The sequence below is a fragment of the Chiloscyllium plagiosum genome, unplaced genomic scaffold, assembly GCF_037043375.1.
Source record: "Chiloscyllium plagiosum isolate Xiang-an unplaced genomic scaffold, Cpla_swu_hap1 HiC_scaffold_123, whole genome shotgun sequence".
Classification (NCBI taxonomy): Eukaryota; Metazoa; Chordata; class Chondrichthyes; order Orectolobiformes; family Hemiscylliidae; genus Chiloscyllium; species Chiloscyllium plagiosum.
The window spans coordinates 81658-109476 of NW_028270262.1; the positions used below are offsets into that span (position 1 = coordinate 81658).

The following is a 27819-nucleotide window of genomic DNA, read 5'->3' on the forward strand; positions in this document are numbered from 1 at the left end:
ATGGTGGGGCATTGGGGAGGAAGTTGTGGGGCAGAATTATTTGTATCATCCAGATACACGTTTGAAATACCAGAGGACTGCAGGATGGCTAATGTTGTGCCATTGTTTAAGAAGGGATGTAAGGAGAAGCCAGGAAATTATAGGCTTGTGAGTCTGACTTTGGGGGTGATTCTGAAAGTTGGGATTTATATGCATTTTGAGTGGTAAGGATTGAACAGGGATAGGCAGCATGGTTTTGTGTGAGGAAAATCATGTCTCACAAAATTTGATTAAGTTCTTTAAGAAGTGACCAAAATAGTTGATGTGGACAGAGTGGTAGACATTGTTTACTTGAGCAACAGCAAAGCCTTTGACAAGGCTCTGTATCGTGACCAGTTAGTAAAATTCGATCACATGGGATTCAGGATGAGCTTGCTAATTGGATCCAAATTTGGCTTCATGACAGGGAACAGACAGTCACTGATAGCAGAGGTATATTTTTTGGACAAGAGGTCTGTGACCAGCGGTGTTCCATCAGGATCGGTACAAGATCCACTTTTGTTTGTCATTTATATAAATGATTGTGATGACAATATAGAAAGCATGGTTAGTTAGTTTGCGGAAGGCACCAAAATGGCTGGTGAAGTGGTCAGTGAAGAATGCTACTAAAGATTGCAAAGAGATCTTGATCATTTGCTTCAATGGACTGAGGAGTATCAGATGGAGTTTAATTTGAAAACGTGTGAGGGATTGCATTTTAGTAAAACACACAAGGACAGGAATTAGTGGCAGTGTTGTACAGCAGAGAAGCCTCGGGGTTCAGGTACATAATTCTTTGAAATTTGCGTTAGAGAGTAGGCAGGGTGGTTAAGAAGGCTTTTAGCATTCTTCCCTTCATTGCTCAGACCATTGAGTATAGCAGTTGGGATGTGAACCTTGACGTTTTACAGAGTGTTGGGGAAGCCTCTGCTGGATTAATGTGGGCAATTCTGGTGACCTGTTAAGGAAAGATCAAACTGGAGGGGGTCCAACAAAGATTTATCAAGAAGTCGCCGGGAATGGAGGGTTTGAGATCTAAAAATAGACAAGAAAGGTTAGACTGTTTCTCACTGGAACATTGGAGGTGGAGGGATGACCTTATTGAGGTTTATACAATCGTAAGGTGTATAGATAAGGGAAATGATGAGGGTCTTTTCCCTATCAAAAGTAGGGGCATACTTTAAAATGAGAAGAGAAAGATTTAAGAAGGATATAAGGGGCAACTCTTTTTTTGCACAGATAGTGGTTTGCGTGCTGGAATGAACTGCCAGAGAAAGTGATGTATGCAGGTACAGTTCTAACGTTTAAAAGGCAGAGAGTCATAGAGATGAACAGCAAGAGAAAACCCCTTCCGTCCAACTCGTTCAAGCCAACCAGATATTCTAACTAAATCTTGTCCCATTTGCCAGCACTTGGCCCATATCCCTCTAAGCCCTTTCAGTTCATTTACCCATAAAGATGCCTTTTAAATGTTGTCAGGAGTGTGGTACTGGAAAAGCACAGCAGGTCATGCAGCATCTGAGGAGCAGGAGAATCGACGTTTCGGTCATAAGACTTCATCAGGAATGATCTGCTGTACTTTTCCAGAACCACACTCTCGACACTGATCTCCATCATCTGCAGTCGTCAGTTTCTCCTTGTCTTTTAAATGCAGTAATTTTGCCAGCCTCCACCGCTTCCTCAGGCAGCTCATTCTATATTCACACCATTCTCTGCATGAAAACGTTGCCCTTTTGGTCCCTTTTAAATCTTTCCCTTCTCACCTCTTGTTTGAACCTATCCATGCCACATGATTTTATAAATCTCTATAAGGTCTCTCCTCGGCCTCCAATGTTCCAGGGAAAACAGCCCCAGACTATTCAGCCTCAATGTCTTCAACACTGGCAATATCCTTGTAGGACTTTTTTGAACCCTTTCAGTTTTCATAACATCCTTTCGATAAGAAGGAGACCAGAACTGAATGCAGCATTCCAAAACTGGCCGAACCAATGTCCTGTACAGCTGCAACATGACCTTGCAACTCTTATACTCAATGCTCTGACCAACAAAGGAAAGCATACCAAATGCATTCTTCACGATCCTATCTACCTGTGACTCTATTTTCAAGGAACTGTCAACCTGAAATCAAAGGTGTCTTTGATCAGCAACACTCCCAGGACCTCGCCATTAAGATTTGCCTTCTCAAAATGTGCATTTGGATAAGTTAATGAATACGAAATGTTTGGAAGGATACGGACCAAGCACAGGTAGGTGGAACTTCTTAGTCTTGGAATATGGTTAGTGTGGACAGATTGGCCTGTAGGGTCGGTTTATGTGCTGAATAAATCTCTGACATTACAGCAGGCAGTCAAAGGACAGTTTTGTCTCTACATATGCTCCTTTTGTCACCCACCCCAGGGGCAGGGACATGGCATGGAGAGTATTGTGGATGGATGGAGACACAGAGTGTCTCTGATATACAGTGGATGTGTAATGTAGGAAGTACAGAATGGGCAGTTCAAGGGTGAAGAAAGACCCAAGGGGAGGGCAATTGGACAGGGACAATGGACGGGGGGTGCTAAGTTTGTGGGACTGCAAAATTTGCCGAAGTGGTGTGCGCAAAATTGGTGTTGGAGGGCTGCAGTTTCAGGATTGAAAGACAAAAATAGGGAAGGAAAGAAAGAGAGAAAGTGAAACAAGAAGAAAGAAAGGAAGATAGTGGGAAAAATATCCACAAGTCGAAAGACGAAGTAGGAGAGAAAAAGGCAAAAAGAAAGAGTATCAGTAAAAAGAGAGAGATAGTGTGAGAAAGAAAAAAGATTGAGAGAGAAGTGGAATGTATGAGAGGTAGACAGAAAAGAGGATCACTCAGAGATAAACAGGAGTTAAGGAAAGACATGATGAGATTAAAGTGGTGATACTTTCTATTCTGGTTGGTCCCAGCTCACTCGAGGGTCTCTCACACTCCCTCTTTCCCATTGTGGACATACCCTGCTCCAGGGGCCTCCTTTAGGAGGAGATGGTTCAGGGAGGGAATGGGGAGTATTAAAGGATCAAACTGGGATTGACATTAAAACACACCCCACACCCTCACACAGATACAGACAGAAACACACAGATACTCACTCCCTGCTCAGTGCACATGGTGAAAGGGACAGTGGTTGCCAGAACCTATTTGAAATACCCCCAGGTCTGTCACTCATAGACGCCCATTCCACCCAAGACCCAGATCATCCAGTCAGCTCCCAGCTCCCTCTTCCTGTGGGTCGACTTCCCCAGAGATGGATCACAGCCAGAGTCATTTTTAGTGGGATTAGAAGGATTAGAAGGAGGGAAGGATGGGTTGTGAGAAAATATTGTCTTGGAATGAAAGCTGTTTGGATTCTCATCTTGATCAAATTTCTCTTTTCGATTTCCGGTTGATCAATGTTAAAATCATAACTTGCCATTGCCGGGAATCAAACCCCGTTCATCTGCTTGGAAGGCAATTATACTCACCACGACAGTACCATCACTGTCCACTTTAACTCAACATAATCCCCAAAGACATTTTATAAAGACATTTGTCATGACAAATTAAACAGAGCTGATGTTCACCCACCGAACGTGATGTTAGGTCAGGTGACAGTAACTGATATAAAGAGGCAGATTTGAAGGAGCATCTTAAATCGAAAGGGGAGCTGGGTCATAGGAAGGTGCAGAGGTAGAGAGAGTCCAGGAGTCCGTCTGGTTGGCCTTGGATTCCCCACTAACCCATCAGCTGGTTCATGGAAAGGCAGGATTAAAGAAACAGAATGATACCAGGGATTGAATGGAAATGAAGTAAATTACTGTTGAAAATAAACTTACAATCAAAGGGCACAGAATGTTTTTACAAGACATTATTTTCTCCTTATAACACTCTTTATTTTTTCCTCCCTTTGTCACGATGTGTGGATCAGTTAATTCAGTGAGGAAGAATGGAGAGGACTCTGTCGCTGCGTCTTACACTCTGGGCCGATAGTGAACAATGATCCTTTCCTCCAGCTCATTGATTTATGTGTCCGTGTCACCTACTGAGAACGGATTGCTTTGAATGATTGTATCTTTGGTGCATGTCTAACTCCTCTTTCAGTTTTGCTTTTGTTGTCCAGCTTTCTACTGACTGTTGCTCCTTGCTGACAGTACTTTACACTGATTTTGTTCCTGCAGTCGCTTTTGTTTTGTCCCTCAGATTGAGTCATCCTTGCCCATTAGAAAATGAGTGTTGTCCCGTTGGTGTTCCTCCTTCTCCTTCTGAACATGCCTCACGTGGACTCGTCATTCCATTATCTGCTGTGTCTACTGTTGTCTGTCAGTGACTTGGATTTATTCACCAATTGAATTATTTTTATAACTGGATATTTTGCTGCATACTTTAACTGGTCTCTGAATTTTTTCTGCGTCACCACATAAATAAGCGCATTTGTGCAGCAACTGAGGTTCCGCAGCATATATCCGACTTCTTCAAAGAGATAATAATTAGCGTAATTCAAGGAATCACCAGCTCGAAAGAACCTTAAAACACACAGAATCCACAGAAGTATGAAGCTGGTGGTAATGGCAAACAGTAAAATCACAGAATCTTTTCTGCTCTCTATCTCTGGATCATTCTCTGTTTTTCTCTGACCCCTCAGTCCCTTACGCATCTTAACAGCCTCGAAGATGTGTCTGGCAGTCAGAATGTTGAGAAAGAAAATAAAAGTGAATGGTAACATTGGTGTTAAAAAATATTCAAAGTATTTAAAACTTTCCCACCGGTCATTATAATAACTGGGCCTTGTTTTACAGTGCCATGGAACATTGTTGATAATCTTTTGAGGTATATATCGAAAGTAGTTGGGAATGTTCTTTAAAGAAAAGAAAATGCAGATTGTTGCTACAACCCGCTTTGCAGTTTTCTCTGTACAATACTTAGCTTTCATCTGATGAAAACAAATCGCAACAAATCGGTCAAAAGAGAAAGCAACAGTGAACCAGACAGAGCAATCAATGAGCAAGAGGTGAAGCACATAGATAACAGTACAAACAGGAGTGATGTCCAGGAAACACAGTGGATAATAATAGTAAGGGAATCGGCGAAAGATGAAATAAACAATAGTGAACAGTAGATCAGACGCTGCCATGGCCACCAGATAGTGAGTGATGCATGTAGAAAGACCACACTTCTGCCGAGCTAAGATTACAATCACCACTAGATTAACTGCAAGAGAGAGAGAGAGAAAGACTTGAAGTTACTGATCAAACATTCTCCGTGCCTGAGCTTAGACTGAAAATAATAGCACAAAGATAAATGTTGCTCCATGTCATATGAAGTTTAAAGAATCTGAACCATAGCAGCAAGCTCTCTCAAAATGAATCATTTGCAATTTAAAAAGAAGGGGAAGAATGAGAACAGCAAATTGTGCACACAAAGCACAGCCATGTGCTGAATGATTTTTTTTTGTTGGAGTTGGCAGTGGTTGATTTCACCTGGTTTATAGGTTACTCAGACTGGCTGGAGATTCCCCTGAGATCACAACATCCACATCAGGACACCTCAAATCAATAAAACAATGAATGGGATGCACCTAACATGGACATTGATTGCAAAATTTCTGTCTTTGGTTTTGGAGCCTCCATGGCTCAGAGTGTCCCCTGAAGTGTATACCCACACTATATGAATGACATTAAATCACTCCACACTGTCCAGGAATGACTGTTGCTGAACAATTGATAGGGAATTGAGTCCCTCCCTCATGGACAGGATTGAGCATCCTGACAATCTGTACCACAGAAGTATCCAGCAATGAATCGAACCACCATATCACAAGCTGCATACCCACTGAAACCATGAGCACTGCAACATTTGACAGGGACTCTCCCACATGGCTGTACACTGTATACTACAGCTCCCACTCAAATATAACCTGAATTCATGCTGCATTGTTCATAGCAACTTTCTGGTTTAGAAATCACACATTTTATCAGAGTTTAAGCAAACCTTCCTGCCTCGTGTCCAGGCTCATGTTCCCAAACACCTCTCCTTGTGAATAGAGATCCCCCTCTCAGATTCAGAGAACACACTGGGGCTCGGAATCTTCACCACCTAACCAGCATTCTCCATGGCAATCATCAGAGTCTGTTTCTATGATAACATCGTAGAAACCCTATCGTGCGGAAAGAGGTCATTTGGCCCATCGAATCTGCAGCACACTTCTGAAGAGTATTCTAACCAGACCTCACCCAATGCATGTGGTTTTATCATGATTAACTCACCTAACCAGATATCCTGGGCGCTATAGGGCAATTTAGCTTAGCCAACCCATCTAACATGCTCACCTTTGGATTGTGTGGGGAAACCAGAGCACCCAGAGGCAGCTCATGCAGACATGGGGAGAATGTGCAAGCTCCACACAGACAATCACTCAAGGGTGGAATCAAACCCAGGTCCTTGGCACTGTGAGGCCGCAATGCGAACTACTGTGCCAATGTTAAATCTTTGTGGATTCACACCATTACTAAAGATGTTGGAGGATAATGTCCTAATGGGACTATATCGAGACTGTTAATTAATAGACTTAGCTAATGATCTGCGGAGCTGGGTTCAACATTCCCCATAGCAGATGGTGGAATTTTAATGAGTCTAATGATGACAATGAAATAATTGACAGTTGTCAGGAAGAAAAACCATCTCGTTCACTAATGTCCTTCAGAGAAGACAATCTGTCATCCTTACCTCGTCTCGCCACCGTGTGACTCCAGACCCACGACAACCTGATTGACTGTTACCTGCCCTCTGGGCAATTAGGGAAAGGAGGTGAATGTTGACCAAACCAGCGACACTCACATCCCTTCAATGAAAAAAAGTAAATGAAGCTCCACATGCACAGCCAACTCTGTACTGCCGCCAACTGCTTCCTTTTTAGATCTTTATCTGGGATTGGATATCGCCATACTGAGTCCATTATCACAGATATGAAATGATCCACTCCAAATTTGATCCAAGTTTTGAAGACAAGGGATTGTCCACTCAAATCACCGTAGTTTACCGGAGTTTGAAACATTAACACACAGACCAGTACTTAGCAAAGAAAACTGAGGCAATAAGATCGGTCTCCTGGCTTTGAAACCATTAAGAATTCGGAAATTTATGGGATTTGGTAAAATAAGCTATGATAGGGATTATCCGCTCAGTACCAAACATCCACTCTTTCAGCCAAGACATTTCTCCTTCTCTCTGCCAGACGAAACATTCTCCGAGACATTAGCCACCTCTCGGGATCAGAAATATCCTCTTGCACTTGTTGTAATGGGCGTTATTTTTAAATGTCCCATTGGAATGTGAGCTTTCGTAGCTGGGCCAATATTCATTGCCCAGCTCTATTCACCTTTCTGATGGGATTGGAGATCTACCTTTTTGAACATCTACATTTCCTGAGATACAGGAAAGCTCACTGTGTTTCTGGGGTACAGTTGCAGAATCAGGATGGCATGGTGGCTCAGTGGTTTGCCCTGCTGCCTCACAGCACCAGCGACCTGGGTTCAATTCCCGCCTCAGTCGTCTGTCTGTGTGGAGTTTGCACATTGTCTGCGTGGCTTTCCTCCGACAATCCAAATATGTGCAGGTCAGGTGAATTGGCCATGCTAAATTGTCATGCTATCCTAAATTGTTAGGGGAATGCGTCTGGGTGGATTACTCTTCAGAGGGTGAGTGTGAACTTGTTGGCCGGAAGGGCCTGTTTCCATGCTGTAGGAAATCTAATCTAATCTTTTTACCCACCAACAGTGAAGGAATGACAATATTTTCCAGTCAGAATTAAATCTAGTTTGAAAGAGAACGTGCATGTGATGGTGTTTCTCTGCATCTGCTGTCCTTGTTCTGCCGAGAGATCATGGAAAGTGCTATTCAAATGAGACTTGCACTGGTTTGGATCATGTTGATGATTTTCATTGCTGGTCATGGTGTCATTGGTGAAGAGAGTGAGTACTGAATGATCTGTGTGCCAATCACTAGGACCAGTTGTCTGTCCTGTACAATGTGGAGATCTGTGAGTGTTACACTCAATGCTGCATTTGAGCTGCACTCAGCCAGTACATGGAGATCATTCCATCCCAGCCCTGACCTGTGCTTCTGGATGGTGGACATGGATTATAGAGGCAGTCAGGGAGCTTACTGTCACAGTTATCAGAGTATCTGACATACTACTGTGACTACAGCACTTGTGTGGCTGGGCCAGGTCATTTTCTCGTCAATGGTTGGTCCATGGTATTGATAAATACAGAAATCTGTTGATGCTGGAATTCAAGGGACATCTATATCTCTAATTTTGAAATTATGATAAAGGAAGGGCATCATTGAGGCAGCTGCAGATTTTAGGGTCAAAGTACTACCATGCAGAAGCCAGCAGAGGTGTATGGTGACTAAGATGACTGACCTCCAAAAGCCCTAACCAATTCCACCTAAGGTCAGGATGAAACAAAAGAGTGTTGCAATCTCATTGAGTTCAGTTTTTCAAGGGTTCCTTATTGTAAACATGAGCTCAGAATTAATATGTTTAAGAGCTGAAGATTTCTTTTCAGGAATTAAACGTTAACTGGAAAAATAAGTAATTGAGGAACAGATCATAAATCCTTCGTAAATGCAAGGTAAACAGTTCTGAGTTTGGTGCATTACAGAGTTAACATGTGGAGATGGTAAGGACAGCAGATGCTGGAAGTCAGAGTGGATAGAATGTGGAGCTGGAAAGGTCAGGCAACATGTGGCTGTATCGGAAGGCCAGAGGTTACAGTACAAGAAACAAGCAACGTGTGACAGAGTTTGGGCTCCTGGCCGAGTCGGAACGTTTGTCACTATCACACTAAAGTAAGAGAAATGCTCCTAATGTTAGAAACTGGACTTGTGAGCAATGTTATTGACATAGAGAACACAGACGCATCCAGATATAAAGAACTTTGTGAAGTAGATACGGAAATAATATCTACACTAATAAAAGAAATGGCAAATGAAGTTCATTAATGTGGAATACTTATTCAGCGTTAGAGCACTTGGTAGAAAGAGGCTTGGATGGTATATTAAAGCACCATGTTAAATGTTCGGAATTCTGGTCTGTCAATTCGAGGTGATTCTCCCCAATTTAATTATCAACCATAATCTTAATATTGCAGTTAGTAAAGTTAGTTATTTGGTGAAATAGACATTTGTATTCCCATTCATCGGTATTTTTATTTTTATATATTGTCTTAAAGCTGATTGATTTTTCACTGATTAACGGTTCACTTCCTCCTCCCAAGGAGGACACACACCTCAAAGTGAAGAGCAGCGATCACTCGAAATTTAACTGTGGGCAGATTATGAAAAGCAGATTCAACAATTATTCATCCAATTCCAATCAAATACTGATGTGAAACAGTCCAGCTGTAAATCCATGATTAATAACGTACAAGTAGTAAATTAATGTAGCCACATCCCCGAGCTTGTCCTAACCTTGCTGGAAGATTAATCAGTACCAAAAATATTATTTGGGTCAACAAAATATTTGTACAGGGCACTTCATTGAACTAACGTTGTTAATCTGCCATTTTAATTTCATAACAACTACCACATCTGTTTATATTTACTGGGACATTTCACTTTATAAACTGAGCGCCAAACATATGCAGCCAGCTGCAAAGATTTCCGATTTGCAATCCATTGCATACTGTTTCTGGATCTGAAACGTTTCCTGTGATTTCTCTCCACAGATGCTGCCAGACCTGCTGACCTTTCCCAGCAGTATCTGTTTTGTTGTTGTTATTGCTGTTGACTCAGTCTTCTGTACTGCACTAACCTGTGGCACTATGGCAGTCATGTTCTCTCATTCTTACAGTCTTATCGAATGCCACATGAATCTCATTTGATATTTTTCCACCCAACACTCCAACAATAACATTTTCTGTCAAGTGAACTATTTTGGAATTGAAGAAAGGGGACGTTATTGCATCAAAGAGTTTGATTCACTGTGTTACTCCCCTGATGTAAAACACACTGTGCCAGATATCTCCCAGCCAGCAGGGTTAGTGTAGCAGCCCTGACATTTACAGTGTGCTGTGGGAGTGAACAGCTCAGTGTTTACAATACTGCAAACATTTATAAACATCCAACTGTGAGCTGGCAACAACGAATCCCTTCGATACTAACTCATTTCCACCCCCCTCCACAATTTCAAACTTCAACAGCTAAGAAACAGGGTGGCTTTACTCAGTATCGATATGTGACCTCCTATAAACACCCCACCTATAAACCACATTCACTATTTGGACAGACATCCCGTGTGACACTTGGTGCAATGATGTGCCATGCTGTGGGGCCAAGAACATCATTCAATCCAGGGTAATGAGGCAGTACAACATATATATCTTTTTGACAATCAAAGGATTCAACAATATACATCTATAATTCATATTCTTTTAGCAGTGTGCTACGGATGGACATGAATCAACCGGTGACCCAGATATATTATCCAACTCAACAAGTCCCTGAATCCTGAGCATCAGGTCAACTGAACATCCCAACAGCAGAGCTAACAATCAGTCCGTATGGCCGGATGTTTTTGTCCCGATTGGACCCTCGGAGAAACACAACAATATCAATTATCCTAAATCGCACACCAGTCACCCGAAACCAACTTGCCATTCATCAGTGAAAAACCCTATTGTACCACCCAATCTCCACTGTTCTGAGCCCCGTGGACCAGGTGGAAGAACAGAGATCTCGCAAAGTTGACGGGATACTGCCCTCGATGGTGTAACTCTATGGTCTCACATTGAATTGGTTTTAAAATATATCCATACGATTCACCTAAAGGTACTCACAAATTACCATAACAATAATCAAAATAATAATAACACTTATCCAAACTGGTAATCAAAGTCCAAATAACAATCCCAAACGAATGTACGTGGGAGCCCCTTCACATTGACCAGTATTGCTTCAGGAGCATCAAAGGGTAACAGCAACAAAGTGCAACATGGGAAACATCCTGTTAGACAATGTTGTTTGTTCCTCTGTGTGAGAGCTGTTACCACTGTACTCCAGATCTCAGTATTTGTCCTAGTAAACTCCACATCACAGCACTGTCCACCGTTTTACAAATGGCACAACTCTCTCGTCTTTTTGCCAATCAAATAATCCAACATTACACATCATAATTGGAATCCTATGTTCAACGGCCCTCCCAGTGAACTATCCTCACAAATATCATGCCCCCACACATCCACTGACTGAAAAAAACAGACAAGATGGTCAAAGCTATCCATGCTGACATTCTCTTCTCACTCTGTAATGACTTGTTCAACTCGATCGTTGCCCACCTGTTGTATCTGGGCCTATTTAGAACGAGCTGCCTGAGCAAGACCCCAACACAATCCCTCCCCATCAAGGAATGGGAAACACCAGGTATCACTAACAGGTGGGTTGTTATAAAAACCCATCTGACCAATAGCAGGCTTTGGACTCCCACAGACAGAGAGAGAGAGTGGTCTTGCTAAACACTTTCTAGACCAGCCAGGGCTTGTGCTCAGCCCAACCCCATCAAGGTGGGCTCTGGGTAAACCCATTCTGCACAGTATAGAGAAACAGGTAATGCTGCACATTACTGAGGAACCTACTAATCAAACGAATTTCTTTGAACTCAATAAGTAAGGATACTGGAATTTGGCATCAGTATTTGCCTTGCTAAATGGAAATAAAATGATTAAGAGTCATAGAGTGGAATAAGTCTGATTTAATGCAGAGATGTACGCAACTTAAGTTGTTATAAGACTTACCAGGAATACCAACAACAGCAAGGATGGTGCAATATACTTTGACGACCTTTTGTATTGGAAGATGCATTTTGTTGTTTGTGAAACAACCTCTCCCTGCTGCTGCCAATCAGTTGGAACGGGAGCATTCCCTCGAAACTGGAACTGACACAGTAACAGTATTTTTTTTTATATATACTGTATTGTATCTCCACAGAGAAATTGTGATTATATCTTAAATTTTTTATGTCATTTTGAACAAACAAAGTATGACAACAGGTTTATTTTAGTGATGTGATATCATTGAGATTTTCCGCTGTAATTGAATACCCTAAAGACTAGATTAATCTGAACCTATCAGGCATCAAAGTTAATTTCAATTTATCTTCAAATGACAATACTTGCATTGTTCCATATCCTAACAATGCCATACATATCTAAATATCTTCTGATATTCTTTTTCATGAAGCCCTTCATTTTGCTGAGGTTATACAGTCATTCAGTACCTCATGCTGTCGAGCTCCTTGAGAGCTGTTCTGCTGCACCCTGTTGTCCCACTGTTGTTCTTGTTCATTCAGTTTTACACCACATTTGGGAAATTCTATCTGTGAACGAGCACTCTAATACAGAACTTGAAGCTGATACTGAGGATATCAAGAACTGGAACTGATACTCAGACAAATACGAGAAAAGAAACTAATTCGGAACCTTCCCTTCAGAATTACAGAATGACAGAATCACATAGAGGAGAAATAGCTGGGCAGCCTATCATGTTTGTCCCACTGAAATTATACTGAATCCACGTTCATCCTATTTTTCAGCACTTGGCCTGTGGGCTTGAATGTTATGATATTTCAACTGTTCATCAAGTATTGTTTAAAGGTTGAGAGGTTTCTCGTCTCAACTACCCTCCAGTCAGTGTATTGCAGGCCCCTTCCATCCTCGAGGAGAGAAGTGTTTTCCTCATGCTCCCCCTTAAGCCTTTCAGTTTAAAATTATCCCGCCTTGTTATTGGACATTCGACAATGGGAAAACAACTACTGTTTATCCGCAATGTCCATGCCCCACATAGTATTATATACCCCGATTCCTGCTCTAAAGAAAGCAGCCCGAGTTTATGAACCACCCTCTTCACAGCTGCATTGTGACACCCCCAGCAACATTCATGGAGAATCTCCTTTGCACTTCCTCCAGTCCAATCAGTTCCATCCTCTGGTTTCAGTGAGAACTGCACACAATTCTCCAACTCTGGCCAAAACAAAGTCCTGATTGATTCTGTTTTTTTGAAGTGGGAACCACGAGGTAGATGAAGACTGTGCAGTAACCATTTTCTGCATGGACTTAATCAAGATCTTTGATAAGGTATCGTATGGGTAGGTTGTTGAGTAACGTTAAATCTCATGGGATCCAGGAGAGCTAGCCAACTGGATACAAAGTTGGCTTGATGGTAGGAAGTTTTATGAAGGTGTAGAGGTACTGTACCTTTAAGGGAGTTGAAAAGCTAACAAAACTACCTGATCGAGCATAAAGTGTTCTGAACAAGGTGACAATGCAACACGTGGTCGACACAAATAGAACAGTTAGCTTGCCATGAGACAAAACGCAATTCAAATTCGGCCAATCAGATTTAATTATGTCCCAAGATACCAAACTCCAATCAAGTTTGAATTTAATATTTTAATAATATTAAAACCAATGATACGATCTGATGTTTTAGGATATAAGACCGGACACTGCTAGCACAAGAGGTCTCTGAAAGGTGCCTGTCTGGGGAAGGGGTTTGCACAGCAGAACATCGAGGCCGACCTGGTGAGAATCTGAAGAGGAAAATCTACAAAGGAGATGCAGCAAAGCTGACTAGGTTTGAAACGGGATTTTATTTTGTAAATCTTTACCAGGATTTTTTTGTCAGACTAGTATTGTAGAGTGGGAGGAAAAGATAAGTTTAAGAGAAAGAAGTTTTAAATAGATGTTGGTTTCAATATTCTCTGTTCGACTTAAAGAATAAAGTTGCTAATTTTTATTTTAAATAGTGACCTCTGGGAAATTTCTTTGCCTCTTGAATTTTAACAGATTACAGCACGTGTTGCTGGTTTAAATTAGCAGAGGGGTTTACCCCATGCCATAACAGTTTGGGGGCTTTCGTGCACGATTTCAACAGGTTTAGACAGATCCGCGCTGGGATTTGGACAGATTTGAATCGATTTGGGGAATGTCAAAACCCAATGGATTTAATTACTTGCAGGTTAGTGTCCTAGATCTTTAAATAAAATGTGGGTGGGACAATTTGTTTAATTTCAATGACTTGTGGTTGGTTAAACGTGAGAGAAATGGCTCTTAGAATTGCCAAAGAATTTCTGGAATTTGAAGATGATTCTCAAATTTGCCAAGAAAGTTTAGAAAGTAAGAAAAAGGCCATACTTTTAGAATTAGTAAAGAAGTTAGATTTGGGTTTGACCAAGGATTAAAGTTAAGCAGAAATTATAAGGGAATTACGCAAACACTTAGGTGTATTAGAGAAACAGATAATTGCAGTCGAGGTGGAAAAACTTTAATTACAATTGAGGAAAATGTAGTTAGGATATAAACAAAGACAGAGAAAAGGAAGAGGGAAAGAGAAAGAGAGAGAGGAGAAAGAGAGAGAGAGAGCCAAAAGAGAAAAATATAAGTTTTTTAGCTGAGCAAAGAGGGAGAGAGAGAGACGAAAGGGAGCGAGAAAGAGAGAGAGAGAATTAAGAAAGAGAGAGACCGTTCTTCACTGAGCAAAAGGAGAGAGAATTTGAACTTGAGAGGTTGCGACTTCGTCAGCAAACTCAAGTTATCAGGAAGGAGATTAAAACAGATGGTAGTGATATAAACAAATATGTCAAAATTCTGCCGCATTTTGATGAGAAAGATGTCGAAACATTCTTTATTTCATTTGAAACGTTGTCTGGGCAGATGGAGTGGTCCCATGTTTGTTAAGACTAAACTGGGAGGCGGAGCAAGTTATGTCAGATGAGGGATCAAGAGATTATGAAGAGGTCACACACGCTATTTTAACTGCTTATGAATTGATACCAGAAGAATGCAGACAGTGTTTCAGAAACAAAAAGAAGGATCCAGGTCAGACTTATTCCAAGTTCGAAAGAATTAAAAATAGCCATTTTACAGATGGCTGCATGCTTTAAAAATAGAGGATGTGTCAGGCCTTACGAGAGGCTATGCTGCTGGATAAGTTTAAAAATTCTCTATCAGAAATGTTAAGAATTCACGTGGAGGAACAGAAAGGTCAGAAAGTGAGAAGGGCATCAAGAATAGCAGATGGATACATGTTGGTGCATAAGACAAGCTTCCGGCAATAATCTTGTACTGTGAGATACAGAGGTTGGGAGAAGTAAAGATCCTACACTGCAAAACCATGAGAAGAGAGCACTGGTAAGAATTTACCACAGGACAAAAAAGAAGCCAAAGACGGTGGACAGGGAGTTTGAAAGGCCTCAGGTGTTTCCACTGTGGTAAAGTGGGACACATAAAGTCACAGTGCTGTTTGGTGAAGAAAAGCATTATGGCAAAAGATGTGGTAAAATAAGCTAAGCCAGTAGCATTAGTAGAAGTAGAAAAGGAAACCCCAAGAAGAGCCGAGGAGCTGCAGGAGAGTGCACAGTCTGGGCAGGGGCTGGATATGGAGTTAGTATCTGATCTCTACAACTAATTCACCTCTGTGGGTAAAGTTTACTCAGAAAGAACAAGGGGGAGTAGGACAAGAAGTTATGATTTTGAGAGATACATAATCTAACCAGTCGCTGATAGTAAGGGATGAGTGAATATGCACCTTTTCTGATCTGTTACACGAGAGTGTGGCAATTTGTGGAATAGGTGGACAGAAATTTAGCATTCCCCTACGTCTGATCTATTTTGAAGTGCCAACTGGGACTGGGTAATTTGCATTAGGAGTGATTGACTGAGTTCCAGGAATCCAGTTTGTTTTTGAGAATGATTTGGCAGGGTCCAAGGTGGTCCGTTGTTGAGGAGAAACCCAAGGAAGACCAAAAAACTGAGGAGTTAAAACAGAAATATCCTGGTATTTCCACAGACTGTGTGGGAGCCAGATCCCACTATCATAAATCACAGCACGAAGTAAAAACTAAAGAGAAAGCTGAAGGAGTTGAGGTTCAGTTAGCGGATATCCTGTCTGATGAAATGGTTCAGGAAAAAAAAACCTGAACAGGTCGAGGGTCAGACAGAAGTGTTTAGGCCTGAAAGGCTAATGGACTTGCAACAGGAGAACAAGATGAAAAAAGATATTTATATATGTGGATGTGTACTCTAAAAAGGATGCAGCGAATAATCCTGAGGATTTTATTTGAAAGATAGAATCCTAAGACGAAAATGGAGATCATGGCAGGTTAGTACAGAAGAGAAATGGGCCGAAGTGCATCAGATTGTGTTGCTGGTAGCATATAGACAGGATGTGTTACGGATAGCAGATGGAATACCAGTAGGAGGTCGCCTCGGGGTACCAAAGGCTCAGGCTCAGGTACAAAATATTTTTTATTGGCCTGGAATGCACAAGGGTGTGGTTCCCTTTAGCTGTATGTGTCATTAATGCCAAATGGTAGGTAAACCACAGGTGGTAATTAAAACAGCAGCTTTGTTGCCAATTCCCACATTGAAGAACCTTTCATGCGGGTTATAACTGATTGTGTAGGTCCCCTCGCGAGAACGAAAAGTGGGAACCAGTGCTTGTTAACCTTAATGCATGTGACTACCAGATTTCCAGAGGCAATTCTATTCCGGAGTATCAAGGCCAAAAGGGCTGTGGGGACTTAATGCCTTTCTTCACATTGTATGGGCTTCCCAGAGAGATTCAGTCGAACCAAGCATCAAATTTTACTGCTCGGCTGTTTAAGGAGGGTATGGATAGTTTAGGTATACAGCACTTTAAATCCAGTGCGTATCATCCTGAATCCCAGGGAGCTTTAGAAATATGGCATCATACTTTGAAGTCCATGTTGAGAGCATACTGTCAAGGTTATCTGAATGATTGAGATAAACGTATCCCATTCGTATTGTTTGCCATTAGAGATGCGCCAAATGAATCTACTCAGCCCACTCCCTTCGAGTTAATATTCATGCATGAAGTGAAAGGCCCTTTGAAATTAATTAAAGAGAAGTTTATTGGACCAAAGTCGGAGATCTCACAATTAGATTATGTATTAGAAGTGAGGGTGAGTTTAAATCGAGTAGGTGAGTCGGCTAAACAACTTCTAAAGACGGCACAGCGTGGAATGAAGCAGGTGGCAGATAAAAACGCTCTCTGACTCGGACCTTTTCCAAGTGGATATCGTGTTACCAATGATAGAAGAACCCTTCAAAGCCAGGTTTAGTGGTCCCTATCAAAATGAGAAAATGTTGAGTCAGGTGAACTATCTAGGAAAGATGCCAGATGGAGAAAAAAAAAACCTTTATCAGGCATGTCATGTGAAGGTATTGAATAAATGTTAGACTAGAGAGAAAGAACTGGAGAAACATGTGTTAGTTACTGCCCCACAGAGTGAGGAATCAAATACATATGGTGTGGATTTTTATATGTCTTAAAATGTTTAAAAAATGAAGAAATCCTTAAGGAGTGGGATTGGTTATTGATCTATCTGTCTCAGGAACAAAGAACACAATTGGAAGATTTGTCACTGAATATCAGGATATATATAAAAGTCAGATAGACAGGGCAAATGCTGTTGTACATGAAGTAGACGTAGGGAATACTGTTCTGATAAAATAATAGTCATACTGGCTTAATCCTCTCAAAGGCAGACAGGTCCAGAAGGAGGTGGAGGCCGTGCTCAATGACAATTTCATCGAACCAAGCCAGAGCAAGGGGAATTCGCCGATTGTCTTGGTTGCCAAACCAAACGGGACTCAACGGCACTGCATGTATTATCGCAAGGTCAATGCTGTTATAAAATCAAAATCATGTCCAATTCCGAGATTGGAAGACTGTATCGACAAAGTCCAACAAGCCAGTTACAATCACCGATTTGGACTTACTGCGGGGTTACTGGCAATTACCTTTATCAGAGACAACAAAGGAAATGTTTGACTTTGTAACCCCAAATGAGCTCTATCAGCTTAAAGTTTTTTTTTGGAATGAAGAACACACCCGCCGCATTTCAAACACTCATGAACAGAGTGTGCCTGGGTTAACAAGCTTCTATTTGGAAGATGTAGCGATCTTTAGTAAGTCCTGGAAATACCACATGATACCGTTGGCCAAGCCCTAAGAATGACGGTGAGAAGCAAAACTCGGAATATACTTAAACAAAACTGAATTCGTGAAAGCACTGTTGACATTTTTGGGACGCATCATCGGTCAGAGAAGGTTGACCACACAGAAAACAAAAACGAAGGCCATCGAGGAATTTCCATGACCAACCTCGAAGAAAGAGGTGCTTGATTTTCTGGGACTCAGCGGATTCTATTGGAAGTTTGTTCCATACTTCAGCAATGTAGTGGCACCGCTAATAGATTTGCTGAAGAAGAACACAGAGTTTCACTGGACAGAACAATTCCAGGACGCATTCAACCATTTGAAAGCAATATTAACCACGAAACCAGTTTTAGCGACACCAAATTTTTCGAAATCCCTCAAAGTTTTCATTGATGCTACTAACAGGATTTGTAGCTGTACTCCTACATGAAAATGAGGATGGGATTGAACTGCCAATTGGTTATTTTTTGAAGAAACTCAACATCCACCAGAGGAAATACTCCACGATCGAAAATGAACTGTTGAATTTGGTACTGGCCTTACAGCATTTTAATATGCATGTCACAAATGACATGTCAGAGATGGTTGTGTGCAAGGATCATCGTCCCCTTAAATTCTTCGAATGCTTTAAAGACAACAGCATAAGACTATTTCACTGGAGTCTTATGTTACTGACTTTCAATTTACAAATGGTGCATATTGCTGGTTGTAAGAATGTCATCACTAAATTACAGTGAATTTAGCTGATAAAGTATAGATGTGCTTGGTATCTATTCAATGTTTTATATATATATGCGGGAGGCAGTTAAAATGAACTTAGATTAAAGTCATATGTATGTTGTAGTGATGTGGCGAAGGGATAGAGAAAAAGAAGATGCCATGTTTTCATTATGAAGACTTTTTTTTCTTTAGGGGACGGTGGTATGAAGGTTTAGATGTGTACTGTACCTTGAAGAAAGAGAGGAAGCTGGCAAGGACTGACGGAAAGCACAGAGTGTGCTAAGCAATTTAAAAAGGGAACATTTGCTTGAAACAAATAACGGGGGTTGCGTTGCCAGGGGAAAAAAACAAATTCAAATTTGGCCAATCCGTTTAAATTATGACTCAGATATCAAAATCTAATCGAATTTGAATTTTACTCATGATTTGGAGATGCCGTTGTTGGACTGAGGTGTACAAAGTGAAACGTTACACAACACCAGGTTATAGTCCAACAGGTTTAATTGGAAGCACACAAGCTTTCGGAGCGACACTCCTTCATCAGGTGATAGTGGAGGACTCGATCGTAACACAGAGTTTATAGCAAAAATTTACAGTGTGATGTAACAGAAATTATACATTGAGAAATTGATTGTGTGTTAAGCCTTTCATCTGTTAGAATACACTGATAGTTTCACTTCTTTCATGTGTAAATCACAAAACCTTTTTTTTCAAGTAGCATTCTCGGGTTAGCTGTTAACAGTGGTGATAGCTAGACAATATGTTGAAGGTGTTGGCCACCTGTGTTCTCTGTCTATGCCATGATGTTTAGATTGATTCTAATCTAAAAAGTGAGATAACAGAGTTTTACATAAATTCATGCAGTTTTTGAGCTCAGAGTTCTACATGAATGCATGCAGTTTTTGAGCAAAGTACAATGTAACTCTGCAAGTACAAATTCACCCCACAAAATATATGTGTGCATTTGGGTCTTTGTCTGTCTGTGTGTGTTTGTCTGTCTGGGGTGGGGGTTGTGAGTGTGAGAAAGTGTGTGTGTGTGTCTGTAGTGAGTGCAGAGTGTCTTAAGTCTGTGAGGGGGTGCATGTGTGAGAGTGAGAGTGTGTGTGTCTATATGGGTGTGTTTGAGTGTATGTTTGTGCGTCTGTGTGTACCTGTGTTCGTGTGTATGTGAGAGTGTGTGTGTGGGAATATCTGTAGTGCAATGGTGATCACCTGTAATGTGATATGAACCCAAGGTCCCGGTTGAGGCCCTCCCTATGGGTACCGAACTTAGCCTTCACCCTCTGCTCGGCCACTTTTCTCTGCTGCCTGTCCAGAAGTGCACCTTGGAGGATGGTCACCCAAAGGTCTGAGGCTGAATGTCCTGGACCACTGAAGAGTTCCCCAACTGGGAGGGAACCCTCCTGTCTGTTGATTGTTGTGTGGTGCCCATTCATCCGTTGACGTAGCGTTTGCTCAGTTTCCCCAATGTACCATGCCACCGGGCATCATTGCCTGCAACGTCTTAGATAGACAACGTTGGTTGAGTCACATGAGTACTTGCCATGTACAAGGTGGGAGGTGTTCCCACGCGTAATAGTGGTTCTCTGAATGGTACCTGTCAATAAGAAACGTTGTGCAAGAGAAGACAGAAGAAAAGATGACCCAGGAAAACACAGAGGAAAATCTACAATGCTGGCTGGTTTTGAAACATGATTTATTTTGTAAATCTTAATTCAGTTTTAAAAAAAAATTGGACCAGTATTGTAGAGTGAGAGGTGAAAGATAGATTTAAGAGAAATGAGTTGTCAATAGCTATTGTTTTAAGGTTCTCTGTGGGACTTAAAGAATAAAATTGTTAGTTTTTACTTCAAATAGTCACATCTGGGATAAATCTTTGTATCTTGAAATGTAACAGTTTACGGCACAAAGTCAGCTTCTGTGTGTTGGGTTTACATTTGCAGAGGGGTTTACCCTGTGTTGTAACAACTGATAAATTTCAGCCCTATCTCATGGGCGGTTGAGCCATAGGCTTGATGTGACAGGGAATTTGGTGACACCAGGATCACTGATTGGCAATCCCATTGTCTTGTACCATAGGCTCTCACAGATTCAAAGAGCCATGGAGGTTGATAGCATGGAAACAGGCTCTTCAGCCCAACATTTCCATGCCCTCTAGTCTCAGACTTTCCTACCCTGGGGACAAGCGGTTGGCTGTCAACTTACTCCATGCCTCTCATATTTTACTCCAATAATCCTTTGATTGAGTGACTTGTGCTTTGGGGATGGGTGGACAGACAGGGATTGTTCCTGCTGGAGTTCAGACGAGTTAAGTATAACCTGATCAATGTCTATAATGTCTCTCATGATCTGGATATGGTGGATGGGCAATGGATGTTTCTCCTTGTGGGTGAGTTCAGACTGTGGGCACGGTTTGAACATTAGTGGGGGAGTCACCCTTTTTGGACACAGATGAGAATTTAGTTTTTAGGGCTGTGTAACTTTGGAACTGATTGTCCCCATCCCATCACTTTCTGGGACAACGAATATATTTAAGTTACAGGTAGATGTATTCCCTTGCATAATAAGAATCTAAGGTTACTCTGGGGCGATGGGTATGGTGAATTCTGAAATGGTGGAGTCAGTTCCAGCGCGCAAGTGACCGACTCAATTCCAGTTTCATGTGTTTCTGTGTAATAATTCAATATCTGAATTTTTATTATTATGATTAATAGCAGTAATTTTGAACTCTGTTATTTTGCATTTGTGTGTGTTTTTAGCGAGAGAGAGAGAGAGTGTGTGTGTATTTCTAATGGTGTTCCTAAGTATGTTGATGTGAGACTGTGCCTGTCTGCCTGCATGTGTCCATCCGAGTGCACAGTCTGAGTGTCGATGATCCCATGGTGTAACTGTCCATAAACCCCAACCTGTCTCTGCCCCAGTAATAATACACAAAACATACAGACCACTGTACAATCATACATACTGTCACAGTCTCTCACACTCGATGCCAAACACCCACTGCTCTCACTGTGTCACACACAGTCACTGACTCTGACACACCCACATACGCTCTCAAACTCAATTTCCTGCTCTCAGACTCTCATACTTTGCAGCGAAAACCCTCACACTCACACCCCTCACTCTTATTCAGTCACTCTCATTAAATGACACATTGCACTGTCGGCACGCGTGCGCGCGCACACACACACACAATGCACATTCTTGTCCTTGCTCACTCAAACACTCACACAGATGTAATCACATGCTCTTACACACTATCACACACCCTTGTGCAGAGAAACACTGTCACACATGCACACAGTTTAATCTGATCAACCATATGGTCAAATATCTTGACTGAAGAGTCAATAACAAGGGGCACACTTTTAAAGTGAAAGGCAGGAGTTTTCAAAGTGAATTTGAGGATTATGTTCCCACCAGAGAGCGGTGGGAACCTGGAATTCACTGCGTGAGTGGGTAATTGAGATGGGAAACTTCCCAAACTTTAAAAAGCACCTGGTTGGTCACATGGTGCAGCCAAGGCTCTCGGCCTAGTGTGGAACGTGGGATTTGTTTCGGGATGAGTGTGCTATTGGTGGCAGAGACTTGTTGGGTCGAATGTCCTCTCCTGTACGGTATTAATCGATGATTCTATGATATCACATTCGCAACATTCTCAACTGGATGGAAGCATTCTATACATTCATTGCAAATTTCCTTGTTTGATTCTCTCCGTTCTGCTCGGTTAGATTCACGTTTCCAAATGTCCACATGAACAGTTTCCATTATCTGGGAGGAGAATCTTAAGCCTGACCGAGCTGGATGAATTTCCTGTGTTAATCTGACACACAGGGATTTCAGAAATCTAAATAATCCTTTGCATTCAACGTTCCTTTGATACTGTATGTGTGTGTGTGCTTACATGTGTGTGTGTACGAGTGTCTGCATGTGTGCGCACCACCATGCTGTCTAGACAGTTTATCTTTTACACCATGTTAGAGTATTTCCTGTGCGCTGTTAGAGTTAACGTTAATGCTAGATTTTGTGCATCGCCAGGAATATGAGTAGGTGCCAATCAAGAGTAATCTTACATAACAGTTGCCATCACTGCTAATGACGTTACACAATGCATTGTACTGTGAGGAAATTAACAGCAGTCAGTATCATTATATTGCACTGTCATTCTTAGACTAAACAATATTATTAAATGACACTTTATTGAAGATTTTCTTAAATTAGCATCATTCCACAACAGCAATGACGAGTGGAATGATCTATCTAGCCTTCACAAAATATTCCCTACACATTGGGTTTCATCTTCCCTTCCTCTGCGGAACACGCACACACAGACACACACACACACTCAAAGAAACTCTAATGTTTGGGAATTCATGGCCTGAGCTTTGTAATTAACCCCCTGATGAACCAGCCACGCTGAGGTAGAAAGCCATCTCTTGTTTGCTAAAGGACTGCCACTAATTGTTTTGACACAGTTATTATATGGTCTCATTTAATCTGAGGGAGAGATGGCTTGATTTATAAAGAAGGTGAAATTGAGGACCTCTGATGGATTTCACACGAAGCCAGATAATGTAAGGGATTTTTTTTATTCTTCATGAAAGTTTGGTTACAATTCTCCAAATAAAGAACATTTACTATCCTCTTATTGCAGCCTTTGGTGTTCTTGGTAAGACAATGTTATTTTTCTCCTTGGACAGTGAATGTCTTGGTGTTCATGTAACAGATTTCAGGAATAATCCTCATTGCAGAGTCACTTATCCATCAGAAGGAACTGGGGAATACAGACTCAATGATGCACATTTATTGAGCAGCGCCTCCAGGATAGGTATCAGCAAAGAAAATCAACTCTTGGATGTTAATGCAATGTTTGTGTCCAAACAGAATGTTTTATTGGAATCAAGAAATATTTAGCAATTATCTAGAATTAATTTAGATTTTGCCATTAGTGAAATATAAAGTTTATTGGAAGAGCACAGACTTTAAATTTTCAATGTTGTTTTGACCTCAAAATGCAGTCCGTTCGTCTACATTGTACACAAATCTTTGGGAAACTCGCTGTAAACTCACCTCCAACTATTTCCCAAACATTTCCGTGATATTTCTTTATGGAATCCGACTTCTAATCTCTTCTCTTTCATTCTTACAGCAAACCTACTGGTCATCGTCATTCTCTCCAGTGGAAATTATGGACTTTCTAAATGTATCTTGCCTTACATAATTGCCATGGCAACTGCAGATTTCCTGGTGACATTTTTTATTGTAATTGTGCATCATATTTTGAATTATCACTTTACACATTCATTTCTATCCTACAATGCTGTTTGTTAGTTCATTCTCTGTGTTAATCCTGCCACACTGGATATGTCTGTGTGGTTCACTTTCTTCTTTGCAATTTACCGGTTTGTAACAATCTGTTGTCAGAAGTTCAAATTAAACTACCGCACAGTGAGAACTGTCACTGTGATTTCAACCACGCTGTCTGCCCTGATTTCTTTTTCTGGTTTGCCTATGACTCCAGCTGAATAATTTCAAGCGTTGCCTGGGGCTGTCGCTCCAATATGGCCTTTTATTTTTCGCCTTCAGGTGAGGCCTACTCTTGGCAGAAATAAATTTTAGTTGCATGGCTGCCTTTTTGTTTGATATTACTGCTTAACTCTTTGACATTCCAGCGTATTTTAGTGACAAGCAAAGTATGCAGCGCACTGTGGGGTCTCAGCAATGAGAATAGCACTGATCCTGAGATGAAAAGCAGAAGGAAATCCATCGTGTTACTGTTCAGTGTATCAGGCAGTTTTGTCCTATTGTGGCTAACAGCAGTCGTTAACTTTTTAACCAGCGAGCTCACAACAACAGCGTATTACCGAGGTGATAACACAGCTCCAACATATTTTGCCACTGAATCTGGGTACATTCTCATGAGTTCCTGTACAAACCCACGTATTTATACAGCTACAAAACCAAATTCAGGGAAGAGATGACGAAGATGATGAAACATCCTTTCCTTTTGATATTGACGTTGGTTAAGAAAAAAGTTAAACCAAACCTTTCTTCATGAACTAAGTAAATATTAGCCCGTGATCTCACTCAGAACAGCCTATTCTGATGTGGCTGAGGATTGCACTTGTGAATATTAAATGTTCTTAAAATACATTTTTTTCATGCTGTACACCGGCTCATTTCTCAGAGGGAAATAGTTGTCATGGTGTTTACCCTCTATACAGTCAAATCATTGTCACTGTTTTACCTGACAGGGGCTAACATCACAACGACCTATTTTCATTCAGCAGCATCGCTGTTTTAATCCTGAACAGTCGTTCAGCCCTTTGAATTGCACAGCCTCACCTTCATTTACCAGATGGATGGCACTGCTCGCTTCTGATTCTATTCTGACCTGAACCTTCTGAGAGAAGATTGGTTCACTGTCAGCTGGTTTATGATGCACACTGATGCCAACAGAATGGATTCAATCCCTGTCACTGACTAAGGTTCAATCCCTCTCACTGACAGAGATTACCACAAAGTACACTCCTCCTCAAACGAAGGATGGGAATCAGAACCAAGAAATAACGTCTGTGTCAGTCTAACAGTTACTGTTAGCGAAAACATTGCTACACCGCCTTTTTAAAGGAATTTGGTGCAAGATATTTTGAAATGAAGCAAAGCCAGCAGTGTTTTCTGAAAAGCAAAACGTGGCTAAACAGTCCCTAATCTATGAGGATAAACGAAGCCGGATGGATGCAGATGTAGCGCATTCGAATTTCTAAAGGACATTTATAATGTTACAGCCCGTTCTCGAAGCACATGGTGATGGGGTTAGTATGCTAGTTTAGAGCGAGAATTGAGTCATGATGAGAAACAGATTGAGGAAAAATGGGTCATTTGCACATCGTTAAACTCTAACGAGAGATCAGTGCTTGTACATTCATAATCACAAACTGTACTCACACTAATACAGAGTCAAGAAGGAAATTGATGAGTTGAACAATAAGTCTCCATCAGGAATATTTAGTTAAGATGAGTAAACAAAAAATAGCAGATTGAGTATAATATTGTGCATTGTCCATCTCGTATTCAGCATGGACAAGCAAAATATTCATTAACTGAAGATGACTGGAGAATGTTGAGATACAGGACAGTCTGGGTGGCCTATACAATCGAATAATAGTTTTTGGACAAGTACATCAAACAATTATGAAGGAGAAATAAAAGCTTTTATTTGAGTGTTGAAGAAAATCTTGGAAACAGACCTTCAGTATTGACCAACTTTATTCACGATATATATATATCATGGGAAGCAGTCAATAAAGTGCTCCGAAATACAATCAGCTACAAGGATTTATACAGTATTTCAGCTGATCCAATACTAGCAAATAGCCACTAGATGGCCTACTCGCACTTTCCTTGGATAACATGGGATCTTGCCAAAAGTATGTAGAGTCATAGTTATAGATGTACAGCATGGAAACAGACCCTTTGGTCCAACTCTTCCATGCCGACCAGATATCCCAACACAATGTAGTCCAACCTGCCAGGGCCTGGCCCATATCCCTCCAAAACCTTCCTATTCATATCCCCATCCAGATGCCTTTTAAATGTTGAAATTGCACCAGCCTCCACCACTTCCTGTGGCAGCTCTTTCCATACAGTATCACCCTCCGTGGTGGTTAAAATGTCTATTGATTTCGGCTTATGCAAATAATATGTGGGCGGCACGGTGGCACAGTGGTTAGCACTGCTGCCTCACAGCGCCAGAGACCCGGGTTCAATTCCCGCCTCAGGCGACTGACTGTGTGGAGTTTGCACATTCTCCCCATGTCTGCGTGGGTTTCCTCCGGGTGCTCCGGTTTCCTCCCACCATCCAAAGATGTGCAGGTCAGATGAATTGGCCATGGGAAATTGTCCGTAGTGTTAGGTAAGGGATAAATGTATGGGTGGGTTGCGCTTCGGCGGGGCCGAAGGGCCTGTTTCCACACTGTAAGTAATCTAATCTAATCTAAGACATCACGGACCCTGGCACCTGGGAGGCAACACATCAACTGCAGGTTTCTTTCATTCCTTCTATCTGTCCGTCTAAATATTGAGTCCCCAGCGACTAACACTCTCCTCCTTTTTCCCTCTTTCCTTCTGTACAACAGGGATAGAGTCTGTGGCAGAGGCCGGCACCCCAATGCATGCCCGTGGAAACCGCCCCCCCCCCCCCAACAGTATCCTAAACAGTATACTTTTTTCAGGGAAATTGGTGCACTTTTTGTCTGTATTTAAGTATTGTCGTGTATTGGAACTCTTTGTATTTAAGAATAGAATTGCTATGAATTGGAGGTGTTTGCATTTCTCTGGAAATATTGTTGTGCATTGGACCTGGTCTTGTTTTACATTAATATTTTTCTGCCTTGGAGCTGGACTTGTTTACTTTAATATTCTTCTGCCTTGGAGCTGTTCGTGCATCTGCATCAATATTGTTGTCTCTTGAATTTCTTTGTGTTTCTACCTAAATATTGTTGTATATTGTTACTGTTTCGGTTTAACTTTCAATGTTGTTGTGCATTGGAGTTGTTTATGGTGACAGATAAATATTAGGATTAATTGGAGTTGTTCGGGTTAATCCATAAATATTGTTGTGTATTCAAACTGTTTTGAATTGATTTATTGTGGCCACGTGTATACAAGTACAGTGAAAACCTTTGATTGCAAGCAGTAAAGGCAGGTCATTGTCAACAAAGTCATATATCGGGTGCGTTGCCACAGATGCCATACAAATTGCACTGCAAAAGAACTTCGTGAAGCAAGATCAGCATTAACAAGATCAACATGATTGGACGGTAAAGAGTCTGTTCAGCAATCAAGTAAAGGCAGGGATAAGCAACTGTTGAACCTGTTGGTGCATGTATTCAAGTTTCTGTATCTTCCACCTGATGGAAGAGGGTGTAGGAGAGCATTACCGAGGTGGAACGGGTCTTTGCTGATGTTGGCATTCTTTCCGCAGCAACAAAAAGTGTAAAAGGAGTTCAGGGATGAAAGGTTGGCTTCGGTGATGGTCTAAGCTGTGCACGCAATCTTCTCTGGTTTGT

At 41.4% G+C, this 27819-nt stretch overlaps 1 pseudogene; it reads left to right on the forward strand.

The window, feature by feature from the left end:
- The window catches only part of LOC148134008 (uncharacterized), a 47831-nt pseudogene extending 23025 nt beyond the window's left edge, over positions 1 to 24806 (forward strand).
- The last annotated feature ends 3013 nt before the right edge of the window (positions 24807 to 27819 follow it).